The sequence below is a fragment of the Podarcis gaigeae genome (genome assembly GCF_964106915.1).
Source record: "Podarcis gaigeae genome assembly, chromosome: 3".
Taxonomy (NCBI): domain Eukaryota; kingdom Metazoa; phylum Chordata; class Lepidosauria; order Squamata; family Lacertidae; genus Podarcis; species Podarcis gaigeae.
Window position 1 is genome coordinate 16,367,762 of NC_139680.1, and position 26,623 is coordinate 16,394,384.

The 26,623-nt window shown below is 42.1% G+C and overlaps 1 protein-coding gene and 1 long non-coding RNA gene across 5 annotated transcripts in view; one reads left to right on the forward strand and one right to left on the reverse strand.

Moving 5' to 3' along the window:
• LOC310840809 overlaps positions 1-19,874 on the reverse strand; it is a 603,259-nt gene extending 583,385 nt beyond the window's left edge. Inside the window, exon 1 of the long non-coding RNA XR_014562160.1 lies at positions 19,734-19,874. This is a non-coding gene — a long non-coding RNA (uncharacterized lncRNA). The remainder of the gene's footprint in view (positions 1-19,733) is intronic.
• MACROD2 (mono-ADP ribosylhydrolase 2) overlaps positions 1-26,623 on the forward strand; it is a 981,328-nt gene that overhangs the window by 640,609 nt on the left and 314,096 nt on the right. The window lies entirely within an intron of this gene.

Sequence of the window (26,623 nt, forward strand, 5' to 3'; positions counted from 1 at the left end):
GACTCCGTTAACCCAGAAATAGTGCTTCAGGTTAAGAACTTTGCTTCAGGATAAGTGGTGCTTCAGGTTAAGAACAGTTTCAGGTTAAGAATGGACCTCCAGAACAAATTAAGTACTTAACCCGAGGTACCACTGTAGAAATATTGAATTCAGACCTTACTTTTCTACAAAAGTATATCAAGTGGCTTACACAAAATTGACACAGTACAAAATAAGATGGAAGTCTAGGCCGAAAACAAGACAATCTATGTTAGAGTTGTGCCAAAATTTCTCAGAAAACATTTTTCCAAGACAAAATTGAAGATGGATTGTTTTCTCAGATCCTGGAACAAGAAGGCTGCTTTGCAGATTCTGGTGCATTGTGACAGGTGCAAAATTGTGGTCAGTATGCCAAGGCAGTGCCAGCAACAACTACAGAAAAAGAAACTTGGGGGGGGGGGTGAGGAGGTGAAGCTGTACTACTGCCACTGACAGTGGTGAGCCCTGCCTTCAATAATTGATTGGAGAATTTATCCTCCTGAAGAAATTTGGTGAAATGTCCCGTCTGCCCCCCCCCCGACCAGTTTCTCTGAACACAAATAGGGTGGGGAATTTTGAGAGTCTATTCATGCATGGCTCCAAAAATACACACTAGAGGACAAACAGTTCTACTTGCTGACATTAGAAAAGAATTATTGGTTTTAAGAAGGGGGTGTTTCGTAACTGCTTCTGGTTGTGGTGTGCTAATTCTCCCTGTTTAGGATGTGCTGGTCCCGACACTGTGTGTGATATTTCTTTTGAACCCGAATGATGGCTGGAAGACTTGTCGCTTGCTCTGTCTGTGGACATCTTCCGTACCTGTGGTGGGATTTGGCCCCGTGGAAAAAATTGAAGCCCGAGCACCCCAAGTCTAAACAAAATAAAACTACAGCTTCCCAGCAGAAAAACAGCTTCTGTAAACCAAGAGCTACACAGCAAAACACATACATTGTCAGGTGTTTGCAGCCAGTCTTCAGTAAGTCTGAAACATCTAGTGGAAGAGCATGGGGATCTCCAGCATTTTCATAAGCCAGTGAAAGTTAAGAAAAAACATGCAGATAAAGATGTGAAGGCCCAGGGCTGCAAATCTGGAATGGCCCTAAAGAAGCCTCTGCAGTTGTTAGGGGAAAACATTCCACGGGGCCAAATCCCACCACAGGTACAGAAGACATTAGAAAACAGGCAAGTTATGCGGTATTGAAATGAGAATTAGGTGTGTCCTCAGGGCCGTCTTAAGCATATCCAGAGGCATGGTGCAAAGATCCCTTTGGTGCCCCCTCCCTTTCCCAGAGTTGCCAACCTTTTTTAGGGAGGACAGCGCTGCCGGTGACGTGACCAGCTTTGCGGGGCTGGAGGAGGCAGGCAGCGGCTGGAGGGCAGCTCCTCTGGCGGGGAAGAGGTTAAGGCTGGACGCGACAGTTCCCGGCTCAGCTGGCTGCTTCATGCCATGGTGGCCACAGCAGGTGGGGACTCCAGGCGTGGCGCTGCTTCGGCGCAGCATGGCGGAGGCAGGCGAGGGCCGCAAGCTGATGCCAGGAGGCGCCACATCCAGCCTCCGCCTCTTTCCTGACACCCACTAGCCTCTATGGGTAAGACGTACCTGTGTGTCCTACTCAGGGGCATTGGAAGGGCCTGCAGGAGCAATCGCCCTGGGCACATTTTTCGGGGGAGGGGATGCTGCCCATCTTTTCCTGAGCCTGCCACTTTGAATGGTTTGGATCTGATCAATGTGGCTCAGGGTGACGGCATGAGAAGGACACCATGTGCCCTTCAACCCCAGCCTCGCTCTCGAGGGTCTTGGATTGAAGTGGGCACCGCCCTCCCCGAGCCAGTTGAGATTCTGGTCCCAAAACAATAGTCAGTTACAGTGGTACCTCGGGTTACATACGCTTCAGGTTACATACGCTTCAGGTTACACACTCCGCTAACCCAGAAATAGTGCTTCAGGTTAAGAACTTTGCTTCAGGATAAGAACAGAAATCGGGCTGCGGCGGAGCGGCGGCAGCAGGAGGCCCCATTAGCTAAAGTGGTGTTTCAGGTTAAGAACAGACCTCCGGAACGAATTAAGTACTTAACCTGAGGTACCACTCTATTAGACAATAGGCCACTCATGGATTACGATAAAAGAGCAGGACTGTGACTGAAGCCTCTCCTGTATGTTGGCGAAACAAACACGGCTAAGCAAAATTCTAGGCAGGTTTTTTGTTTTTGTTTTTTACATTTATCATTTTGGCATGTGCTAATGCGGACTTATTTTTAAGCTGCTGCACTTCATCAGTTAATACAGTGTTCAGCCCCTCTATTCTGTCTTTACAAGGACGGGTATGAAAAATTGGATTCTATCAAATTTTCATGTGGCTTATTCAGCAAGGGCTGTAATGCCTGGTAGCTGTACAATCATTTTCCTGGTCTCGAGTATGCATTATGTATGAATTTACATCTAATCTAAGAGGGCTAACAGTTGTGATGAAATCAATATATCCCACAGGTAAAACTCCTCCAGCCCCACACAGATGAAAAACGTGAAGGACTGTGTACTATTATCACCCCAATTATTATTTTTAAAAAGTTTTGAGACCTTAAATGGAGCTAAAATGCCAAAACTGGCCCTCTGCATAAACTGGGGGTTGTTTCCATTGACAGCTAATTCAAATATTAACCACAGCGAGAATGAGCAATACTTCATACATTTCTCCATTAATAATTTATCTTGCATAGTATTACAAGCCATTACTTCCTTATTTATATAGGGTTGCCATCATTTATCAGTGTCTGTCTCTAATTTAAATATATCCTGGATTCTTATACGGTCTAAAATCTTTATGCAGATAACATTTTGTGTTGGCAGACAAAAGCAGTTAAGCCATCTCCAGGTTACGTGCCAGGACTCTAAAAAAATTATGATGTCTAAAATGGAAAGGCTAAATTCTTTGAAATTTGTATTTTTTTTTTTACTTCAGAGTTGGGGAACCTGTGGCCTTCCAGATATTTTGGTGGTACAGCTACCATTATCCCTTATTATTAGCCATAAACCTCTGAAGGAACACTGGTTCCCCACATCAACTTTAATAATATTATATTGTTATATTTTTCAGAATATCACTGGGGGGAAAGTTTTTAACAGGGAGGGTCATTGTGCCTACAGACATTGGACACAGTCAATAGGCCATTAGGGCTCCCTCCCCTTCTATGGAAGGAAATGCTCCTGCAAATAGCATTATTTATTATTGTTTATTGAATTTATATACCCAGAAGTCTCAGGGCAGTTCTTCTAACAGAGGAAAATGGAAGCCCCCATAACTGAGCCCCATTTGTGCTTTAGTGCTGCTGGATCATGACTAATTGCTGTGGCAGAAAGATAGTCAACTGATCTTTCCAAGTTTTGCAGTCTTTTATATAGAGGTGGCGCTGTGGGTTAAAGCCTCAGCGCCTAGGACTTGCCGATCGAAAGGTCGGCGGTTCGAATCCCTGCGGCGGGGTGCGCTCCCACTGCTCGGTCCCAGCGCCTGCCAACCTGGCAGTTCGAAAGTAGATAAATAGGGACCGCTTACCAGCGGGAAGGTAAACGGCGTTTCCGTGTGCGGCTCTGGCTCGCCAGATGCAGCTTTGTCACGCTGGCCACGTGACCCGGAAGTGTCTCCGGACAGCGCTGGCCCCTGGCCTCTTGAGTGAGATGGGCGCACAACCCCAGAGTCTGTCAAGACTGGCCCGTATGGGCAGGGGTACCTTTACCTTTACCTATATAGAGGCAGATAATGGTTGTCATCCTCTGCACCCCCTCCCTGTAGTCATGGATGAGCTGCTGTGATGTCATGGAATGCTCAGCACTGTGGAGCTTACACAGTATGGCAGACAGACATCCATGCAACTTCCACCATTATCTGTATGACAGATATGTGCTTGTGTCAGTGCCTTTGTGGCTGCTTGAGTGCATGCTGGCATGTTAGTAGTTTCAAATAATGACCTCGTGGACAGCCGTACCATAAGGCAGAGTGGGCCATGGGACATGTATGGGCAACAAATTATTTATTTACATTATTATTATTGTATTTTTACTCCCAGAGGAGCTAGTAGGATCTTCTGCCCCCAGTGTCAAAATAACTGAGCCAACCTTGTACACTCTATGCTTTAACTGCAGTGGGCAATTTGCCATTCCACCTCAGGCAAAGAATAGGGCTTAGTCTGAGTAGCTGCATTGGGAAGACTTGTATCTGAGCTCTTAAGAGTACCACAACTAGTCAGAATAGTCACTATTGGCCTAAATGGACCAGTGTTCTGACCCTGTGTGACACACCTTCATACATACTGGTTAGAGCCATGTGGAACTATTGTTCAGAATATAGCCCCATTTTTCTCAAGTCTGCATGGAAGTTGGTATTTGATTGGCCTTAGGTTGTCACTGTGGGAAAAGTAATTGGGCAACTGCCCAGGAACAATTTGAAAGGATGAAATATTAAAAGGTTCTGTCTCTCTATTTTGTTAGAACAGTTCCATCTAGAAAGTCAATTAATATCACCTCCTTGCTAGTGTGAAATGGACATAAAATTGTTTGAATCAAAGTATTTGGAATGTCTCCAGGAAATAAGTATTGGCTTGCTGTGAACAGTGTATTGTGAACATGTGCTATTAATAATGCTGTATGAGTTAATCTCTGTAGGTCACATGATGTTGTTTGTTCTTTGATTATTGAAAGACCAGCCAAAACAGCATGAGTTAAAATCATGCATTTCAAGGAAAGATAAATAAAAGTGGGCAATTTACTTTTGCCAATTACTTTAGCCCACAGAAGAAATCACTTGTGAACACTGATTTAAGGGAAAGCCAAAGGCTTGCATATTGCATAACCAAAATACCCGTAGAATCTGCTGAATGTCGATTGAAAACAAAGGTTGCAGGGTTTCAAAGACCAGCTACTATTTCTGCAGCAGGGTCCCTGCCCCCAGCATCCTAGAGTTGAATGAAAGCAAAAAGGAGTTTTTAAGCCACTGTGGTGAGTCAGCCCATGGGGATTGGCTCCTAAGGTCACTGGAGAAGGTGTGAGGAAGAACAAAAAGGAGCTGTTGTTCTGTAGGCTCCAAATCTAGGCATTTAGGAACACTGAAAAACACCAAGCGCTTCAGTTTCTAGAGAATGGTGTGCAAGTTCTGTTATGTACAATAGAATTTCAAGGAAAACACAACTGCAGTTGTTCTTAAATAAGATATGGTAGTGCTTCTATGTCATAGCTGTCAACTTTTCCCTTTTCTTGCGAGGAATCCTATTCGGAATAAGGGAATTTCCCTTTAAAAAAGGGAAAAGTTGACAGCTATGCTCCATGTATGTGCACAGAAAATAGTAGATCTGGCTGAAAGGAAACGTGGAGATCTGCATGGATAAATGCAATGCCTCCCTAATTATTATTATTGTATAATTATAAGATTATTGTATCATCTTGGAAAGTTGTATAATCCTAGGAGCAGCACTTTTTTTCTGGGGGTACTCAAGGGTACACAGTACCGACAACTTCCTCCCCAAATGTTAAAAGTGTGGTACTTACTGTAACAAATTCACGGCGAGTACTAGCACCTTTTTTTTCTTTTTCTTTTAAAAAGCACTGCCTAGGAAGTGGTGTGGGGAGCTGTGGCTGCTACTATCATGAGGGACTCCACACTTCTGAACTTGCCATTACACTACTAATTTAAAATAGTTTGTTGTTCCACAAGTCTGCATGAAAGGATGCAGGAATTACATCCAGTTTCCAAGCCAATGAGAAAACATGAAGAAGAAAATCTACAGCTGAGGCCAAGGTTTCCATTTTTGGAGTACTGGATAAATGGATGTGTTAACAGTAGGGCTGGCCAATACAGTTGTACCTCGGAAGTCGAACGGAATCTGTTCCAGAAGTCTATTCAACTTACAAAACATTCAGAAACCAAAACACAGCTTCTGATTGGCTCCTGCAACCAATCACAAGCTGCAGAAGCCCCATTGGACGTTCAGCTTCCAAAGAACGTTCGCAAACCAGAACACTCACTTCCAGGTTTGCGGCATTCAGGAGCCAAAACTTGGTCCGAGTACCAAGGCGTTCAGGATCCAAAGTAAGACTGTATATCAGTATATCATCCAAAACCGGTTTGAAGCCTCTATTGTGATATCAGTTTCATAATTTTTGACTGGGCAATATATTGTGAATCATGATGTGTGTGTGTGTGCGCGCACGCACACTTGCACGCATACACACTTGCACGCATACACACATGCACTATGCAAAAATCACAATGTGGAAAAAACCGTGAAGCCAGCGAATGCTTCTCTGAGTTCCTCCAGTCCCTGTTAACTCTGCTGGCTCATGTCTTCCCTGCCTCCGGCAGGGGGAGAGCGAATCACAAGAGCAGATGCTGGCGAAAATAACGATGTGGGGGAAACTGGGAAGCCGGCTCTACATAGCTCCATCCTTATTTCATACATTGTAATATATTGGTATGTCACAATGTTTAAGCTGGTAATATATCATGATGTTGAAAACCAGATATTGCCCAGCTCTGGTTAGCAGTATGTGCTTACTACTTTTGGATGCCTTTTAACTAGTAGAGGCTACCTATTCCTAGAGCAGTGTGTAAGCTGATTTGATTTAAGTGCATGGCCTTTGTGCTCTCCAATCACGGATGAAAGATGCTGGGTACCATTAGAAGCACAATACCAGCTTGCAGTTTAGTCATAGTATGGGAACATCACCATAAATGCTTGCACTAAATTACCTGGATGTTGGCAAGGAAAGAAGGCACACCCAGGGAGGCCTGCCAGGAAATTTGAAGGGGGAAAGAGAAGATCTAACAATCTCTTAAGCCCTAATGCATTTTAGACATAGGACCTTTCCCTTACGGGCAATCAAGTAAGTCTCATCTTGATAGAGCAACTTTCAACTCTATTCAGAATGGGGTTAAGGAGGGAAACTTGTTTTATTTCAAAATAGCCCATTCCAAAGTTGGGTGCTGTCACATCCCACATGACATCATTAGGAGTATGGTGGAGCTCTCTACCCCAAGCCCTGCCAAACATCTCACACCACCCCACCCCAGAAGCCTTTACTGGCAGAGGCTGTAAAACAACAACAAGCTCACAACACTGCCTTCATTAAACTTTCCCTTTGTGGCCATCACCACCAGGTAAGTCTGAGTGGGACAAAGGAGGAGGGCTTTTAATGAAATGAGCCCATTCTGAGTATGTACAGGAGGTTTCATACTCAGAGAATTAATTTCCTTTCAAGCCACCCCCAATTTCAAACTTGGACGACATGACAAACACAGGATTGCACATGTAAGGTGTTCTGTAGTTCTCTTTCATCTTCAACTTAAGAGCCCCATTTTATTTCTGATAGTGTTTGAAGATACTTCATGTAGATTCTTAACTTGCATCTTAACAAGGAGTTAAAATGGAATTCTCAGCTCATAGATTCTTGACTGCTTCAGACCTGCCACTGAACTGTGACTTGCTCAATGAGGCATATTGTTTGAGTAGAGAAAAATTAGGAAGTGGCCATACACATCTGTGTTTTCTTTGAGGCATGTCATGAAAACAGCCATTCTGGGAAGATCATAAAAAGCTTTGCCCATCTGTCCATTTTATATGCTTGGGGACTCTGAGTTCTGGCATTTCAGTGATCAGTGTTGTAATATAATGTTACATACTAATAAGATATATTTCCTGGATGGTGGAAATCCAACATAAGCAGTGAACTGGTGTCATCCATTTCCATTTAGAAGCTTGAGATTTAGCACTCTCTTGAGTGATATTGTGAATTTTCACTTGTTTTTCTAAAGTTTAGTCTGTGTAGTGAGATGATTTACTTGCAACAAATACGGGCAAATTGTGTCACATAAATAGCAGATTTTGATGTACAACCCTCTTTGAGGTTTTCAGCTAAATACAGTACATTATTTACAATTGCGGGAGTCTCTCCGTGTTGTGAAGACAGCAGAATATCTAACACAGCTGGAGCTTTTAACCACTGGAGGCCTGTTTAAAATTCTACATTTGATATTCATTGAGTCAAATGAAGTCAAACTTGTCTGAATACTGATGCATGCGTGTGATGATAACTTCTGGCACTTAATTACTGAAATGTGAAAAATATGTTAAAGTCTACATTTGCAATAATTGGCCTGACCTAGAGATTTCTTAGTGCACGCATCTCAGACAGCAGTTGTGGAATGGGATGTATGGGATGAAAGGGCAATTCCACTGGTTTGCCTTTCATGTGTACAACTTGGTGTACAAATTACTGTGCACGGAATGAGGGAAAGCAGATCTCTTGCAAGATTTTGCACAGGTAGAAATGGGCTTAATTCAGGTGCACTATCTACCTCTGATCAGCAATGAATATGGTTCTTTGCTCTCAGTTAGAGCCATTGCACACGTTATGCAGCTTTGCCATTGTCAGATAGGAGCTACAGCGAGTCATGTTTCCCTAATGAACATATGTTCACGAGACATTTAAAAACATTTTAGGCATGTACCTCGATAATACCTTGTGTGCGGTCGGTTCTGCCTCCTGCTGTTTCTCTGAGTGGAAGCCAATTGTCGTCAGTGTGCTCACAGAATGGTTTTTTGATCCAATGGAGGCTAATTAGACAAGAAGAGAGATTATTTTACCAATTCCTCCTTGTCCCCGCTGTGCCTCCTCACATTGTTCTGGAAAGTATCACAACTACCTGAGCTGATTTTCAAGGGGTGCTGAGGGCTAATGGCAGGAGAATCATAATACATTATCTCCCTTGCTCTTCCATTGTGAGCACAAGGGCGCCAGTTGGATTCTTGTCTCCTTCTTTTTGAGGGGCAGCGGGGGGGGCATGTAAGCTTCTTTGGACTAGGAACAGATACTATGTTCTAGTGTATGGACTCTGGAGACTTTATGGTAATTTCATTGAGGCGTTTCCTGTACCAAGACCCGTAACTACTTTTTTAAGTTTGAAGGGTTGCCACAACCGAAAGAAACAGGAATGTAAAAACCTAAACCTTTTGAAGACATCCTCCAAATGACATGTAAATGCATTTGATTTTTTTCGCTGCTATTAATTACTATGTGGCTGCAAGGCCCTTTGGTATTTCTGGTGTGCTGAAATATAGCAATGATTCTCCTGGAAGGTATTGTCTCAATATATGTTACACTTCAAAAACAAGCAAAGGCAAAAAAAGAAGAAGCAGTGATGCTGAAAAATTATTTAATGGTGTGCATGATAATTTACAGATACACATGACTTCCAGAACACTTAACAATATGTTGTCTTGCATAATTATTTTTGTACCATTCAAAACAAACTGCTGAATTGAATTTTAACAAATTAATTTGTCTTATCAAGTAATTTGACATTTTCCCCAAACTACATCTGCTCTGCAAAGTAGAACTTTAACATTTAAGTATTTCTACTATTTTGAAAACTTTCTCTGCTAGTATAGTTAAAAGTGATGCTCTGCTAGCACAGCGGACCATCGTCTTATTATTATCAGTGAATATCCATGAAGTTGTGTAAAAGTGAAGTTGTGTAAAAGTAAAACTGCCACTGCTTAACTACTGTTTTCTTTCCACAATTGCTTTGTTTTCTGAAATCTGAATTTATTTATTTATCCGTCTGATGTGACAGGCTGTTGCCTACGGCCTTTGAATAGGGGAAGACACAATGAGGCCTGGCCTGTTGAGAAACAATAAGTTCATTGATGTTTTACACACAGAACTAGAAGACCAAACGTTCTTCTAGTCCTTGAGGAACTAGATAGCATGTGAGACGTGGTGGGTGGGAGGGTAGACCCAACAAAAGATGGCTTACATATGATCTGCATGGCAGTTAGGGGGAAAAGGGTCTGTGTAGTTTTCCATACTGCAGACATAATATTTAGTTCAACTCAGCATATGGATTGCTTGCATGATGTGGAGATTTTCCACACAACGCTGAGCTACAAGTTGAGAAGCTGTCAGGTGGGATTTATTTTCTCTTGGCAAACATCCTGTATTTATAAATTATGGTACCAGCAAGCAAGGAGATGTGCAGACTATGCCCCTGTGATTCATGATGCATTTCCAATGTAGCCCTTGCTGCTGGTGTTTATATTAATATAATGAGACAGAATAAGACTGTAGGTATCAAGACACAGGTCCCAAACCAGAGAGAGAGAGAGAGCTGTGCTTAAGTGAAATTTATAGGCTACTTTTATCAGTGGGATTTAAGTGGGATTGGATTCTTCTGGATTGCACCCGGTAAGTGCACAAAAGACTTTTGTCAAATCATGACAAAATTAAATCCCCCGAATAGTAGACTTCAGTCTAAAGGCAAGAAACAGTATCATTTAACTGATAAGAAAAATGCCTTTCCCTTCTTCTATACTTTTTGCTTCAAGTAACAGTGTTTTCTTGGACAAGTAGCTACAAAATAGTAAATAGAGCCAAGATGCTGCTTTGTATACTCTTGGCTTTGTTTTGTTTTTACATTTAAAACGTAAGAATATGTCACAAGACTCGATCACTCACTCAATGAAAATATTTAGAGACAAATGTTATAAAACAGGAATGCAATATTTGTCCACTAATCAAGTCAAAAGAGCCATCTTCAGCAGATTTTCATACATACTTATTGTGATGATTTACCAGTACAATAATATGGCTTCCTTGTGTATGTGGATATTATTAATGTTCGGTGAATGAGATGTGAATTGAACTAATTTGCCAAAATCTTGACTTTGATTAGACCCTTGAAAGTTCTTTCCATTTTTATTTTTATTTTGCACACACACACCGGTTTAATATACACTGTTCACATATGTAAATGTGCTGTGTGGGCCTGCTATCGCAGTAGAAATGGGAATGCCTAACAGTAGTGCCCCAAATACACAATCATTTAAGAAACACATGATTGCAAAATGTCACAGCACAGATACATGTTTGTCCACTTTTCCCTTGCCTTTCAAATATTCATGTGTTCCTTCTCATTGTATTCCACATTCGACAGCATCTGTGATCTACTCTTCCTTACTATCTTTTCCTATGAGCAATGAAGCCATTTCCCTTTTATGAAACCTATTTGAAGGACCCTGGATGTCTGTTAAACACATGATGGCTGCTCTCAGTTTGACTGAGGGGCACACGAGAACATGTGGGAGCAAGCCATGTATTCTGATGTCAGGTGCATATTTTTTTAATATTGCTGCTACCAGTCCCTCTGATTAGTTATGTCATGTTGTCCAAATGTACAGATGGTGTAATAAATCTCAGGCATTCTTAATTTCTCTAACAATGAGATTTGTTAAAATAAGGACCATGCTGCAGTTCCACCCCACATCTCCGTGCCTATCACCCTCAACAAGTTGTTGGACAGATAACTTCTGGAGCAGGGAGCATGCTCTATTTGTGCATGAGAGCCAGTGTGGTGTAGTGGTTAAGAGCAGTAGACTCGTAATCTGGTGAACTGGGTTCGCGTCTCCGCTCCTCCACATGCAGCTGCTGGGTGACCTTGGTCTAGTCACACTTCTTTGAAGTCTCTCAGCCCCACTCACCTCACAGAGTGTTTGTTGTGGGGGAGGAAGGGAAAGGAGAATGTTAGCCACTTTGAGACTCCTTCGGGTAGTGATAAAGCGGGATATCAAATCCAAACTCTTCTTCTTCTCTTCTTGTGTACTGGAATCCTAGAAAATCAGGGTTCTGAAATGTGCAGGAAGCCTCCACAAGTAGAAATGGCTCCCCACTTCAGAGGTTATCCCTCCAACTTGTGAAGGGTAACAGATATAGTGACAAGGTGGGCAATGCTAACATGTATGAGAGATGTAAAATGCCTGAAAAGGGCTAGGGTACATCTCATGAGTTCAGATTTCAAGTGGCCATCATTGTGGGCAGCTGTAGCTATCTTTCCTTTTGCTTTGCTTGCAAATTATCTTTCCCACTAAATGTGCTTTACAGAAAGATTACCAAAGAGAAATTTCAGTTTGCAGAGAGAAAGTTGCATGTATGCTTACAGTTCAGGAGCTGATCATAAGCTTCTCTTTTATTCCCTAGCCTTAACAACAGGTTGTGTTGATTGGTTTGAGTCCTGAAAAGAAATCAGAAGAGCATGTTGCATGCGAAAAGGGGTGTAGGAGAGGTCATATTTGGCATGGTCCACAAAAAAACTACCTTCAGATGATTGCATTTCTCATGCTTGCGATATAACAACCATCTCAGAAATGGGAGCCCTGGAAACTCCACTGCACAAACAAAACGACTACATAGATTGTGTTGACACATGTACATTAAGCATATTTATGCAGAGTTGCCCACTTTGCATATCTTATTCAAACTGCAGAGTTTCAGTTTTGTGGTTGAGGAGGTTTGAATGGTTTGCCTTAAAATCCCAGCCCTTGCTTATTACATGCCCTGTAGCCTTCTCCAGAATTTCACCCCACTCCATTACACATCATTGTAAGGAGGAGTTAGGAGTTAACTGTCTATTGTGACTGAATGTCATTGCCACTTGATATTTGTTGGCTGGTGTGAAAAAGAGCTCATTATCTGCAACCTAGTGCCCAGTAGGCAGGTATTCACTTCACAGCACAAAAACTGCTTTCACAATTGGCAGTAATTAGTATTCTTGTTGGCAGTGTCACAAGAGAGATGGGGAACTGAATGGGCGTATGGTGAAGACTTACTGTCCTGCCATGTCAGTGTACAGAGTCAGCAGCAGGGCAGCATGGTTAAACTGCTACCCTCTTTGTCCATGCTGTAAGAGTTCTCTGGATAAAGAGGGCTGCTGAGTATATTTTCATAAGCGAGGGACTCTCTTGATCTCATTTTCTGTGGCGGAAAAGGGAAAATACTTTATCAAGCACCAACACACTTGAAATATTTGCTTCGCAGACCGTTATAGCTTCCTGATGCTTGCTCCCAACGAGGGCAAACATGCTAAGAGAAGAATTGATGTCCTTTGTGCAGTCACCTCAGATAATCTGCTTTGCGCAAAGTATGCAAGATGCAGGACCTCAACTTAACAACAACAACGATTTGTACTCCTGCAGGATACTGAAGGATTTTTGTTGTTCTGATTTCTTCCCCAATCTTACAAACTCTACCTAGTCAAATGCTATAGAGAAGGTTGTGCTCTCTTGTCTTGGATACAGGCAACTCATCCAGTAGGAGCAAACAATTACTGTTGTGCAACTTGCACATGAGGATCCTTACTGTGAGGCTGGACTAAAGGGGAGCCCATTTGTTAAGATTAATTGAACAAAAATGTGTTTCTGCATTAGATGGAAAGTCAATGTCCATGTATTTAGTTAACTAAGTCAGTAGTCTTCATAAGTTGCATGAATAATAAATACAATTGTCTATCCACAAAGTCAGATAATTTCACCATAGGTTTTCTTTGTTTTTGTTTTACATAAAACACAGACCCTAATTCAGCTGTGTTCAATAGAGATTAATAACCCAAGTGTTGTGTAGAATTTAGCAGGTTAGTTTGTATTAAACATGGATTTCTTTGTAAACCAAATTATTTCTTAAAAATAACATGATATAATTGAAATCCTTTTAAAATGCTGTTTTTCCACTCTGTGTATTCCATTTCCTTACAGGATTCTTCTGGGAAAGCTAAAGCACTTTGAGAAAGTAACTGATTTATCATTTGAGAAATACATTGTTGTGTTATTGGAACAGCTTTTAGAAACAGGCTTTAAGTATGAGACATCTTAGTTTTCTTTACAGGTACTGCTTTATGATGTACAATGCTAACCATGGGTTGTAATGCTCAGGAGATAGTTCAGTACAAGCATCACTCTCAAGCATGGAACAATTTTCCTTCTTCCCCTATCCATGTACAGAGGTTTTGTTGTTGTTGTTCTTGTTTAGAACAGATTTGGGGAGACAAGAGACGGATATTTGTGGACAAGAGGTAGGGAACCTTTTTGGTCTGATGGTTAGATCTTAAGCTCCCCAACCCTGGCTGGACAACACTCAACATTCTGGGAACACCCACCTGCCAATCATTTGATGTCACATTGACATCAAGGCATTAACAAGTGAGTTGTCCTGCCCATCTGCTGCCTTGAGGATGGGGAGAAAATGTTTGGATACAGCAGCCAGTCCGCCTTCCCCCGGGAAACTGGCCGGCGTGTCTTATCTGAACAGAATTGAATTCTCTGTGCATTCACTGATGCTTGGGAGTTTAATCCTGCTTTCTGTAGGGTTCGGATGTGCCAGCCAGTTCCCAGTTAGGAACACTGTACTCAGTAATGAGCTAGAGGGAGCAATGGTCTGGCTCAGTATAATGCAGATTCCTATGTTTCCTATTTGCTGAAATTTCCATTGCTTCCGTTCTAAAGCTTCTTAAGATCCTAGCTGTTACTTTTTGCATTGCCATTGCCATTTTTCTTAAGAAATGCTCCTGAACTGTGATTCAGACATTGCTTGGACCAGTCTATTGTTTAAGGGACAGAATGTGGATCTGACTCTCAAGAGATTAGTGAAATCCAGAATTGTAAAAAAAAGACTCATTATTGCATGACCGCATGCTAAATATTTGAACAACCCTTACAGGCTAATCCTGAAAGCGGCTTAACACATGCTACATTTTGTACTCAGTTACAGATATCCTAGCCCAAATTACTTATATCAGTTGTGAAGGGCTCACACATTTATAAATTACTGTTTCCCCTTTTGTGATTATGTAGCCTGATCCTTTCCTAGTCAGTGCTTCTATGTTTTTTAATGGGAAAAAATGATTTATTTGCATAAATGCTTGCTTCACAATTTGTGTGCTGCCTTAACCCTTCTTACTTGGGTATCTGTAGTTAGGTAGAATGGCGAGCATGAGAATCTATGCACAGTCACCTGAGCTCTGCATATGGCTGGATTTTACATGTTTTAGATGTTTTAATTATTCTTATTTATTTGAATTATATTGTTTTTATCAATGATGTGTTGGTTAGCCTAGGCTCCTGTCATGAATGATCCAGTCCCCAAGGAATGTTTGCAGCCAGCTGCCAGTGAGGGAAGGAGCCAGGAAGAGAGAAGGTTAACTACAAGACAGGAGGATTATAGCTGAGAGCCAACTCCCCCACCCTTAGGAATGCCATGCCAACTGATAGCAGAGTTGTGGAGAGTCAGCAGGCAGCCTGCCAGCACGCAAGTGAAGGACATAATGCAGGGACTAGAAAGGAAAGCAGCTCAGAGAGTGGGAAAGACCATGGAAGTACACTCTCAGAGAATGAGGAGGGGGTGAGAGCTGACCCCCTTAGCCCAAGGTCTAGGCGTATGGGGGGTCTTCAAGACAGAATAGGTCACAAGAGGAAGTTCGGCTGTTTCTGGTCTCGCCGGAAATACCCTCCTTAGAAGGGACATCTTTGATTTATGAACGGACGGCTGTGATTGCCACTCTGGTGAACTCTGTTTGTTATTTGCAATAAATCTTCCTTTTAATTAACTACACTCGTTTGTTATCAAGACTCCCTGACAGCTCGGGGGGGGGGGAGGCTGGGATATAAATTTAATAAATAATAAAATAATAAATGTGGAATGGGAGACATACTTAGCCGCATGTGGAGTGAACACTTGAATTTTTGCATCACAGACTTAGTTTGCGTTTCAGGCTATGAGTAAGTTTGGTTGGACGATCATCTTGTGCTGTAATCTTGCTGTGTTTTGACATTTGGGTGTAATAAAAGCTATGTGAAGTAGTCCTCAAACACTGAGTACTCAGGATGACACATCGCAATGCGTCATCAGATGGATGTTATATGTGCCTTGCAGACAGAATAATAGACACAAATGTTGATGACATGCCAAGTTCTTTATTTTGGGTTTCCTGGGTTACAAGATATAACAGCATTAACTAAATAAATTTCCATATTGTTGCATCAAAGACCAGTGCATACCTAGTTTGGGGGAACTCTTAAGCCACTGGTTCATGTGGTTTAAGCATCATGGGGAAACAAGTCCAAGAAACCAGGATATTTTTGCAAAGCCAGCCCACAAGTAAAGGAGGAAAAGGGAGAAGTATACATATATAAGGCTCATTCCAAGTCCAGTAAGCCTTGGTATATATTGGACCAAGATCATGATGTCTGAACTGAGCCCATTTAATCAAATTAAGATTTTAGTGTTCGGATGTAAAGTGTTTTTGAATATATGGTTAGGTAGCTAGGATATGGAAAAGAGACAGGCAAATGTTTATCAACATTATTATCTGCCTTATTTTGCGAGGAACAGTCAGGACTTGCAAATGTTTATTATCCTGATAATGTATGCATTCCTTGCTTGGTATAAGAATTGCATGAGATAGCATCATAAACATTTTTTTGCTGAAAACTTCCCTTTCTGGCAGTATAATCAATAGGACTGAAGGCTTTTATGCTCTCTAAATGTTCATTGTGATGATGTATTAACACTCAGATTGCAAGTAGCAGGAGGAGATGGCACCATTTTGGGAAGTGACAATATGAATGTTTGCCAAAACCCCTTACATAAATCAGCTTACCCAGCTGTAAATTATAAACACATGAACCACATTTCTGAACAGTGGCTGATCAACTTTTGAATCTTTCTCATAGCGTTTGCATTTAAATCTATCTCAACTTTTACAGTTTTTTCTTTCAAGGTCATTTGAAATGAGCCCATAACTAATTAACAAACCCAAATCCAACCTCACTTACCCCCTCACCCACTGCCAACCCCTCCCCCTCCTGTTAACACCTCTCCCCAACCCCTTCACAGCTCCTTCAAGCCTTCCCATCATTGTAGTTCCTCTGTGTCCCTCCATCCCTGCTTTGTTTAAACATTTGCTATTGTTGGCACTGTGGGTTAAACCACAGAGCCTAGGACTTGCTGATTAGAAGGTCGGAGATTCGAATCCCCGCCATGGGGTGAGCTCCCATTGCTCGGTCTCTGCTCCTGCCAACCTAGCAGTTCGAAAGCACATCAAAGTGCAAGTAGATAAATAGGTACCGCTCTGGTGGGAAGGTAAACGGCGTTTCCATGCGCTGCTCTAAGCGGCTTAGTCATGCTGGCCACATGACCCGGAAGCTGTACACTGGCTCCCTCGGCCAATAAAGCGAGATGAGCGCCGCAACCCCAGTCAGTCACGACTGGACCTAATGGTCAAGGGTCCCTTTACCTTTTTATTGTTTAAAACCATATTTTAAAATCTGCCTTCTCTTTTGCTCCCCTTTCCTAGTCTTATGTCATGCACATCCAACTGCAGCGCTACAAATCTTCCAAGGGGACCTGGAAGATGTATATAGGAAGATAAGACTGCTTTCAAAGACTAGCCTGCACTCTCTAAAGAACAGTGGCCAAGTAGCTTGAAAGTGTGGAGTGGTGGGTCCGAATCTTACAGTTTCGATTCTACAGAAAAGCAAAAGTGACTGATGTAAATTAGGCTTGCATCCAGTTGTTTAGGGTTCCCTTTTTAACCCCCATTTGAATTGCCACTGTAAGTAAATATTGGCAATAGTGACTTAGGATATCGCTAAGGTATGAGTGATGACATTGTGTCATGCTATACTGAGGGTTCCACACCACATATTCTTTTACCACTCCAGTCTAATGAGCTGGATGACTTTAAGGGTGCCTCAGGATGTTCTTTTTATTGCCCATTTATGTTGATCTGTGCTCATGATGCTCTTGGGCAGTCCCATGCAATCCTTCTTTCAATACGGCTCCTGTCCACAATGTTCTGGGGCGGTCACACTGGACCATTCCCAATCAGTACATATCCCATAACTTCTTGCTCACATCCCATAAGTTTTCAAACCACAAATAGCCCTCTGGACAGCTATAATGTGGTAGTGTTGGGGATGCATCACAGAACAAACTAAGCAGAATTAATACACCACTAATGCACTATTACTGTGTAAAGAACATGTTGCAGAACACACCCACAATAAATTATCAGTACAGAGGGGCCCTAAAAGAACACTGGCTAGTTGTAATGGGTGGGGAAACCACCATTGACTTCTATGGACTGATTTGTAGGTGCTGATATTCAAACATACATTCACTATTAACGGAATCAGGACAATTATCCTAGATGGCCCATTTCAGAAAACAACAGCAGAGATGCACAAAAGATAGCTGCATTAATGTGGACTGTCTACATTCACGGTCCAACCCTATGCATGTTTGCTCAAAACGAAGCCCCCTTTTTATTGAATAGGGCTTATTATCTTAGTAAGTACACCCAGGATTAAAACATATGCTAACTTTTCCATCTGACTATAGTCAGGTGTTATTTTCTTTATTTATAGCATGTCATAAGCAAGCCAGCCTTAAGCTTGGAGTTGTTTTTTTTTCCTTTTCTTTTAATGAATATTTGCCTTTGTAGAGCAAATGAATGGTTAAGAGGTTTTGATGCTGATTTGCATAAACACAAATGTTGCCTGGCTGGCTATGCGTTTATTTAGCCTATCCATTTGTGGTTTTTAGTTTTTGTTTTTTAAAAAAACCTTTCCATTTGAGTAATCTCTGTGACTCCATAGCTAAGCTACGCTGATTTATATTGGTGTTAAGCATAGTTTTACTCATCTTTCTTTTCTTTCCTTTTCTTTTAAATTCAGTGCACATTTCCATAACCTTGAAAGACTTCAGAATTCTTTAGGTGTTTTTATCCAACCTCCGGGCTAATGCTGCTTATTTTGTACTATATAATCACAGTTACTTTTCCCAGGGTACCAAAGACAAGCAGTACTGAATTCCTGTGAAGCAACAAAGGCAGAAAGCGAATAAGACCTTAATTTCCCCAGTCTCTCTCTCCCTCCGCCCCCCATATTTTTTTAAAAAAGGAAAGCAGAGGTTTCTTTTCTGAGCCTCTTCTCTAGTGTTAATAATTCTATATAGAGAGCTTATTCTTGAAAGGCTTTTGTAATTAGCCCTTTGCATAATGGCTACCAGGTTTTGGGTTACATACTGTGCATTTTCACATTGATTCTTTTCCTGTGCTCCAAGTCATGAAATCAGCAAAAATCAATTAAAGACCGCTTAAATGTCTATAGAAAGTTGCTTTAATTGGCTTTGCTGTTTTCAGCATGAATGCATTTGAAACCAGAAGACCTATGAACTGCATTCAGCCCACGTCAAGTCCTTCCCATTTAGACTACTATTGCGTACATAGTACTTAGCAAACTGTAACACCTAAAGGGAACAGATTATGTATGCTTTAACACCTGAAAGATCTGAGGGCCCATGGCATTTTTTGAAGAGGTAGAGGTGGGGCTGAGAGGAGAAAATTGTACTTATTATCTTCTCTCCGCGCACCAAGGCTTCCAGATAACATGGAGCCATTTCTGGAGATAGCCACTGCAAACCTTGAGTGGAATCAGAACACTCCCTACTCAGGTAGAAGGCATCTTGGACTTGGCAGCCACTCCAATCTAGGAAGCCTCACTGATGTCCTGTGAAGGGGCAATGGGATCGGGAGAATGCATGCCTCAGACACATGTCTTCTCTAAACCTAATTCCTTCCCTCTCCCTGCCCCCACAATGCATTTCATTAAGAAGCAAGGGGGCAGCCTGCCTTAAAACTTCATCTTGAAGCTTCATCTGTTTTACCACCTAGTGACTAAAAGAGGGATGTTGTTACTGTCATGAAAAGAACATGCAGGTGGCATGATTTTGCTTGCAATCACACCATTTTGCAGCCACCTCCCCTAGGCCACCATTATTAAACATTACTGTGCATTATGATGTTCAGACCTTAGCTTGGCTTTTACGCAGAATATTATTACACTGCTGTTGTTGTTTAGTCGTTTAGTCGTGTCCGACTCTTCGTGACCCCATGGACCAGAGCACGCCAGGCACTCCTGTCTTCCACTGCCTCCCGCAGTTTGGTCAAACTCATGTTGGTAGCTTCAAGAACACTGTCCAACCATCTCATCCTCTGTCCGTCCCCATCTCCTTGTGCCCTCAATCTTTCCCAACATCAGGGTCTTTTCCAGGGAATCTTCTCATGAGGTGGCCAAAGTATAGGAGCATTAGCTTCAGGATATATCCTTCCAGTGAGCACTCAGGGCTGATTTCCTTCAGAATGGATCGGTATGATCTTCTTGCAGTCCATGGGACTCTCAAGAGTCTCCTCCAGCACCATAATTCAAAAGCATCAATTCTTTGGCGATCAGCCTTCTTTATGGTCCAGCTCTCACTTCCATACATCACTACATAGCTTTAACTTTACGGACCTTTGTCGGGAAGGTGATGTCTCTGCTTTTTAAGATGCTGTCTAGGTTTGTCATTGCTTTTCTCCCAAGAAGAGGTTATGTAGTAACCTATTAACAGAATATATGAATCTCTTGGATAACAAATTAGGAGGGGGCCCAAGTGATCTCAGGCTCTTGGTTAGGTAATAATCTTGGTTAGGTTATTACACTAAAATCATGCAAACTAAGGTCTGCCAAGCAGTCCTAACGTGGGAGTAGAGAGGCATCCTATGGTGGAGAAGCTGGGGGCAGGAAGCATAGCCCATGGTTGTAGTTGGTTGTATATGACCGGAGGACTAGTGAAAACTGCACAGAAAGAGATGATTCACTATGACTATGCAAAATAATAATGAGGTGCCTACTTAGAGCACTTATCTGTTGTTTGCCACACAAATGCCAGAATGAGAAAACAGGAAATGGTTGCCTGGATACAGGCTAACCACCCCTAAGCCTCATAATTAAGGGAAACTTTCTAATGATTGCACATAATATCATAGGTGCTTGATGTAGTATAGTTAAAGCTATCTGTCTGTGCTTTCAGTGACAAAGGCATGTTTAACTTCCTTATCTCCAGCTGAGATAAAAAGGCCAAGAACACTGGGTTAGAATCTAATTATGCATTCACTCGTTACCTAGTAAAAATGCACAATAAGCTTTTGAGTAATCAAAGGAAACTTAGGGAAGTACACTGTAAATTATCTTCTGTAGGTTTTTGCCTGCAGATTGAATTCTGGAGTGGACAGATGTCCTTTTCTTGCACATCCAGGTAGGGTACATCTCCGCTCTCTTGTCTGAAACCCCAGTGAGCTGCTGCCAGTCATTGTGTAGATGTATGGAACTAGGTGGATAGACTCAGTATAACCCAGCTTCCTATGTGGAGATGTAAAAGTATGGTGATGCTGGACCTAATGCAGAGAGGTTTAATTTCACCATAAAAATTAATGGGACAAAGAAATATCTTCACATACTGAGAGGGAATATCTGAAGTGAGGTTCTGTGTCCTCTCATCAGAACATGCTTAAAATCCTGCTTATGTTCTGACATCTTCTCAACATAGTGAGGTCTGATATACAGCCACATTGAGGTTGGGGCTTGCATGTGTGGCCCCTCCTATCTACAGTTCACAGTGTTGATGGGCACCCACTGGGATGGCTCTAAACGATGGTTGGACAAATTGGTGGAGGGGAATCAATGGCTACCAGCCATGGCTACTGCCCATGATGTCTATGTTCTTACTGTTGTACCCAAGTCCTGCTCCTCCTTTCAGAAAATATGCATTTACAAAACTCTCTCATTTGAGTTGCATCTGTTCCCAGCTTGCCTTTTATCATGGCAACAATAAACTTGATTGTTTTATCTGATTTGCTCAGTTTTTATGCAAAACGACTACCCCTATTCCATTGTTGGTATCCTTGAAACTTTTCGTTACTTGTCAGTTCACTTAATCAGATGTTATTTTCAGAGTGAATTATCTGGGGATTTATTCTGCTGTACCTTTGTCTCTCCATAGCTAGATATTGATGTCTTTGTAACTGGAAGAATTAACCCTTGATTTGATTTCTGCATGATTGAGATTGGTGCCTGAGCTTTTTGTTAGCTCCAGCTGAGTATAGTGTCTTCATCACAGTACAGTAATTTTATGTTTGATTGCAAAAGGTCACAGCGTGTCTGTTCACATTGGGAAAGACATTTTTCTCTCTGTCAAAAGTGTTACAGTTCTACAAGACTGAATGTCTGCTTTCAACAGAGAACATGGCTTGTTGCAAGTTGCAACTGTTGCTGAGATCTTTGCTAGTGACCATTCACTGACTGAATTCTTCCCTCTCTCTCTCTCTCTCTCTCTCTTTTAACTGTGTATGTTTTAAACTAGGATAGTTTAGGAAAGTATAAATATTTGATACTCATTTTGGATTACTGATAGCCCCCACAATGACTGAAGAAACGTCTTTTGACCCAAATTGTTAATGTCTAAGTTTATATGGGACGTGGGTGGTGCTGTGGTCTAAAACACAGAGCCTAGGGCTTGCCAATCAGAATGTCGGCGGTTCGAATCCCCGTGACAGAGTGAGCCCCTGTTCTCGGTCCCTGCTCCTGCCAACCTAGCAGTTCAAAAGCACGTAAAAGTGCAAGTAGATAAATAGGTACCCCTCTGGCAGGAAGGTAAACGGCGTTTCCGTGCACTGCTCTGGTTCGCCAGAAGCAGCTTTCTCATGCTGGCCACATGACCCAGAAGCTGTCTGCGGACAAATGCTGGCTCCCTTGGCCAGTAAAGAGAGATGAGCGCCGCAACCCCAGAGTCATCCGCGATTGGACTTTACCTTTACCTTTTAAGTTTGGCTCTTTTAAAGTGTTTATTAAATCACCTTAAAAATGTTACTTTTTAAGATTATTTATTTTTGCTGGTATTCAGTTATCTTGCTCTTTTGCAAGTGCATCACCCCCACCGCTTTCATTTGCACTCTAATTTTGACTGCTCGGATACTACTATAGCTTTGATGCCTGCATGGAAAGGGCCCTAGCTCAGTTTGTTGTTGTTGTTTAGTCATTTAGTCGTGTCCGACTCTTCGTGACCCCATGGACCAGAGCACGCCAGGCACTCCTGTCTTCCACTGCCTCCCGCAGTTTGGTCAAACTCATGCTGGTAGCTTCGAGAACACTGTCCAACCATCTCGTCCTCTGTCGTCCCCTTCTCCTTGTTCCCTCCATCTTTCCCAACATCAGGGTCTTTTCCAGGGAGCCTTCTCTTCTCATGAGGTGGCCACAAATGCTTTGTGTGCAAAAGGTCTCAAATTTGATCCCCGATCTCTCCAGGTAGGGTTGGGAATGTGCCCTGTCTGAAACCCTAGAAAGCCAGAACTGAGCTAGATAAAATTGGTATAAGGCATCAACAGATATTTCAGCTTGGCAAACTGGATGGTTTCTTGGAATGAGACTATAAGGCCATTAATTTTGAGATCATCCATTGGAAATAGCAGGATGCATGAGATAACAGAGTACTGTGTGATGTGGGCATTCAAAATAGATGTATGTAGAGAGGAGTGAGCCACTTTGTTCCATAACTGAGCCATAAAAGCAATCCACTATGTAGCTTGGCTTGTTTCTGAGATTATCCAAATGTTGACAGCTGGACAGTTTGTTACAAGCCTCCCTGATGCCTGGCACTCAAATAATAGTTTAAAATAGCTAGGAGAGATTTCTCACAGCATACATAGTGTTTGGCATATACAGGCTGCACCTACAGAAGATGCTGTGAGAGTAGAAGCCCACTCAAGGACATTTGGAGCAAGAGAGTTATTTGCAGAATAAGAGAGTTATTTGCAGAGTTAAGTGCAGAAACTTTATACCCCTGTTCATACTTCAGTAGTGATCAGTCAGTCATTTCATTTGTATGCTGCCTTTCCAAAGTTAAAACCAAGCTGAGTGAGAGCAGGCTAAGCTTGGAATTCTTCCACTGAGATTTTAATCAAAGCTGGAGAACACACACACACACAACTCAAATCTTACACTTATTTAACTTATGCGATTGCAGCTTTGAGTGCGGGAGAAATAAATGAATGGAGAGCGGAGGAAGCCCACTCTCCCTTTATTTACCGTATTTTTTGCTCCATAAGATGCACTTTTTTCCTCCTAAAAATTAAGGGGAAATGTCTGTGCGTCTTATGGAGTGAATGTGTGGTTGATCGCTGGCTCCCTTTCCGGCCCCTTCCCCCTTGCCCAGGCCTCCATTGTTGAATGTTCTGCAGACGGAGGCTGTTTGTTTCCCCAGTGATATGTGACTGGCAGATTAGATTATCTGTCTGGAAACTGTAGAAATGGCTCCCTTTCATTTCCTAAAGAAGCTGCAGAACTGTGAGTTGAACCCCATAAAAACAGGATTTTTTCCCTTTGCAAAGTGAGCTCAACAACTTTGAGCTGATCCTCAAAAGAAGGGCTTTTCCTCTTTGCAAAAGAAGCTGCACAACTGTGAGCTGATCCCTCCCCCAAAACGGGGCTTTCCTCCTTTCCTCCTCTAAAAACTAGGTGCATCTTATGGTCAGATGCATCTTATGGAGTGAAAAATACGGTACCTCCACCCAGTCACCTGTGCCAAGCTGCAATTGCTGCACCCCAGAGCCCTTGTGTCACCTTCCCAAAACCAGGTAAGGGAGGCACCAGGCTTTGAGAAGGGAGAGGACTTTGGCAGCGTCCAAGAGCCCTCCCCCTCCTCCCCAAAGCTGGGCAAGCACCTCCTGGGCTTTGGGAAAAGGGCAGAAGAGCTCTCATGCCACCTTCCCAAAGTCAGCTAAGTAGCCCTCCACTTTGCAGGGAGCCCAGTTCCAGGGGTTCCTGGCTTTCCATGTTTTGGCATATATGTGTGGACCCCAGGAACCTAATCCTTGAGTAAGATGTGTGTTGCCTGTACATATTGCTCTGTTCACCTTCCTTCTGAGCTCCCTGAACCAAAGGTCGCTCCCAGGCCTGAGCCTGTTTGCCAGCATATCTAATGTGCAGAGACCTGAATTGCATACTTCTTTCTTCTCTCTCTCTCTCTCTCTCTCTCTCTCTCTCTCTCTCTCTCTCTTTCTCTCTCTCTCCACTCCCTGTCCAAAAAAACGGGGAAATGTAATATTGTTTGCAATATTGTTTATATGACATCATTGCGATATTGCTTCAATTATATCATTGTGCTGAAGGTTATTCGGTGATTTTTAAATTAAGATTGGTTCAAAACCACAGATCTTTTCTTTCCAAGGTCTGTATAGTCATTTCATTGCTCTCCTTCATTACATGCTGGTCAGGTTAGCTTTATATTACCAATATCTTCAAAACTCAGCCAATGATCCATACTTTATGGATTTTTAGTATTCATTTAGGATCTCCTGAATGCTCATATCTTAAACAAATAAATTATTTCAACAGTTTTTTAGCCGTAATGTGTCTCCCCCCAATTGCATTAAGGTGATTTTAGTGCCTAAATCTTAAACTTACGTGAAAATCTTCTGTTTTCTCTCTCCCTCCCTTCATCCTTTCTCTTGCCTTTTAATCAAAAATCCTTCTTTTTTACTCTGAATCATTGGAGGATTGGCATGTGTGCTCAAGGCAGATGGTGGTTCAGTCGTTAACAGGCTGTAGGTAGAAAGCCTTTTACCTTCCATTGCTCTTCAGGGCAGAAGGTAAATCTCATTAACAGGCAACTTCTACCTCAAGGCAGTCAGTGTAGGCTCCTATTGATGCATACATACAAGTGAATCTTTTTTCTTGAAAATATAAAGTGGTATAGAAATGAAATAAAATGAATAATAATCTTTTGTTTAGAGTTCTTTTCAGGTGTTTCTGACAATATTATTTCAACCTTAATTTCCTTTCCAACAATCCTTTTCATACAAAGTCAATACTTTGACTTTGCTTGTGTATAGCAGTGAAACAGCATCCTTGGCCTGCCTGGTTTGGAGGCCGTTGCTAAGGGTAGTTTGAAGGGGGCAACTTACCTTATTAGTTAGGTGTCTAATATGAATTGCTGGTTGGATCATGGCCATTATACTGATGCCGTTGGCGTTGGATTTATAAGTATGCTTCCTTCTCGTTGAAAGTTTAAATATGTTTTCAAGTTAATTACTTAACTTGATAAAGTTTCATGAGTAGAACTCAACTCATGAGTTATACCTGCCAGAGGCATTTTTTGTTTATCCTCCTGCCCAACCTTTCATGAAAATACCTACCCACCAGGTTGATAATACATTGACATGAAGAACTGGTTCTATGAATACCTATTTAATCAGCACCACCACCATCATCATCATCCTCATTTATATACCTCCCTATATCTGGGGGTCTCAGGGCAGTTCACAGAATAAAAACCAGATCTAAAACCACAAAATACCTAATAAAAATAAAAGCAGCAACCCAATACTCCCCCACAAAAAACCCACATTTTAAAAAGGCATAGGATGTATAATGTAAAGGTGTATAATGTAAATGATGTAAAGGTGTATAATGAAGGCGCCAGGCAAACTTCTCTGGGGAGAGCATTCCACAGATGGGGAGCCACTGCAGAGAAGGCCCCTTCTCGTGTTGCCACCCTCCGGACCTCTCAAGGAGGAGGCATATAAGGAGGGTCCCAGAAGATGATCTCAGGGTCCAGGTAGGTTCATATGGAAAGAGGCGGTCCTTGAGGTATTGCGGTCCTGAGCTGTGTGAGGTTAAGTACATGAATGCAATTAATGTGTGCTTTTCCCTCAATAAAAATAGTAACAACAAGGGGATCTGAGCAGCTGGTATGAGGAAGGAGAGTTTAACCTTTCCACCTGCTGTGGTCTTGGAGGGAAAAAAGCCCTGGAGCTGCTTTTTGTGTCAGGAAGGAGGCCTCGTTTTGGTGTAAATGTGCCCTCAATATACTGTCTTTTTCTGGGTTCGGAGTCATATGCTGCGGAATGGATTTGCATAC